General features: G+C 44.2%; 1 pseudogene; it reads left to right on the forward strand.

Annotated features, from left to right (window-relative positions):
- The first annotated feature begins 665 nt into the window (after positions 1-665).
- On the forward strand, positions 666-1,912 carry LOC118620469 (annotated as a pseudogene).
- Positions 1,913-2,168: the final 256 nt, after the last annotated feature.

A 2,168-nucleotide genomic window follows, 5' to 3' on the forward strand; every position in this document is an offset into this window, starting at 1 on the left:
ACTGTAATCAAAACAACCTGGTACTGGCACAGGAACAGGCACATAGGCCAATGGAACAAAACAGAGAACCCGGAAATGGACCCAAGACATTATTCTAATTAATATTTGACAAAAGAGGCAAGAGCATACAATAGAGTAAAGAAAGCCTTTTTAATAAATGGTGTTGGAAAATTGGACAGCTACATTAAAAAAAAAAAAAAGAAAATAGACCATCAACTTACACCATACACAAAAATAAACTCAAAATTTATAAAAGACTTAAAATGTGACCTGTGTGAATCCATAAAAATTCTAGAAGAAAATGTAGGCAATAAAATTTTGGATATCACACACCACATAATTTTCACTGTTACATCACCTAAGGCAACAGAAACAAAAGAAAAAATGAACACATGGGACTATATCAAACTAAAAAGCTTCTGCACAGCAAAAGAAACAACCACCAAAATGGAAAGGCAACCCACTGTGTGAGAGAACATCATTACCAATAATATATCAGATAACGGGTTCATTTCCAAAATATAGAGAGTACTCATACAACTCAACAAAAGGAAGACAAAGAACCCAATTAAAATATGGGCAGAGGGAGGGGCAGGGCTGAGGCAGTGACTGAGGTGGCTAGAGCGAGAGGAGATAGCGTGATTATGCCCTGTAGCCTGAAGACAATGAGCACCAAGCAGGTCACTTGCAGGAATTTTAAGCATGGTGTGGTCAGGAAGGAAACCAATGCCTGTTCTCACATGACTTGGCCAACAGCAAGCCATCCACCATCTATCTGCAAGTACTATAAGAAGGGCTACTGCGCCTATGGAACCCATTGCAAATATAATCACTCAAGGCCCTCTGCTACAGCTGGTGGTGCTGTGGGCTCCGTGCTCCACAGTGTGCCCTCCCCGGGCTTCCACAGTCCTCACCCTCCTTCCGACCTCACTGCACCTATTGTGAAAACTAACTTACATGAACCTGGGAAACGTGAGAAAAGAACATTGGTAATTAGAGACCGAAATCTCTCTGGCATGGCTGAAGAAAAGGCTTGCCCCAGTGTGGTGAGTAATCCAGGAATCAGTAACACCCAAAGCAGTCCAGAGATAAAGCCGCTTTCCTACCTGGATGCAATCAGGAGTGGCCTCGATCACTTAGAAGCCAGCAGTTCCTACAGCAGCGAGCAGCAGCTGTCCCCTATGTGGCCGCCGGAGAGTCCGATTTTGGGATGCTTGTGTATACCTGCACAGGGAAATGTGTGAAAACTGTAGGTTACAAGTCCTGCACCCTTTTGACCCAGAGCAAAGGAAAGCTCACGAGAAGCTCTGCATGTCAACATTTGAACATGAGATGGGAAAAGCCTTTGCCTTCCAGGCAAGTCAGGACAAAGTGTGCAGTATCTTCATAGAAGTGATCCTTGAGAAGGCTTCTGTCTGAGAGGAGATTTGGGATTCTCTCCAACTCCAATCCCACATACTGCTTGTACTGCATCCGACAGTGGGGGTGTGCCAAGCAGTTCAAGAACCCAATCATTAAGTCTTGTCCAGAATGTCGTGTAATATCAGAGTTTGTAATTCCAAGTGTGTATTGGGTAGAAGATCAGGATAAAAAGAATGAGTTGATCGAAGCTTTCAAACAGGGTATGGGGAAATAAGCTTGTAAGTACTTCGAGCAAGGCAAGGGGACCTTCCCATTTGGAAACAAATGTCTTTATCGCCATGCATACCCTGATGGGCGGCTTGCAGATCCTGAGAAACCTCGGAAACAGCTCAGTTCTGAAGGCACCCTGAGGTTCTTCAATTCAGTGTGGTTCTGGAATTTCATCGAGAACTGAGAAAGACAGCATGTCTCCAACACTGAAGATGTTTACATGACAGAGCTTGGGGACCTCTTCATGCAGCTGTCTGGAGTGGAGTCATCAGAACCCTGAAGAATAGATGGTAGGTCACCCCTATATCTCGGGCTCCACCAGCACAGCCTTTCCCAACTAGGGTGTACAGAGCTTCCGTTACTGCAGCCCCAGGTAGCATGTTATTTGGATTTGAGTGGGGTTATATTTAACCTTGGTCTCATCCAGTCTCCATTATTATAGCCATGAGAAGAGTGACAGATGTAAAATAACCGAACAGGTATATGAAATCACTACTTTTATAGCTAATATCTTAGTTGCTCCTCAGAGCGGCCAG

The sequence above is a fragment of the Molossus molossus genome, unplaced genomic scaffold (assembly GCF_014108415.1).
Source record: "Molossus molossus isolate mMolMol1 unplaced genomic scaffold, mMolMol1.p scaffold_m16_p_7, whole genome shotgun sequence".
NCBI classification, from domain to species: domain Eukaryota; kingdom Metazoa; phylum Chordata; class Mammalia; order Chiroptera; family Molossidae; genus Molossus; species Molossus molossus.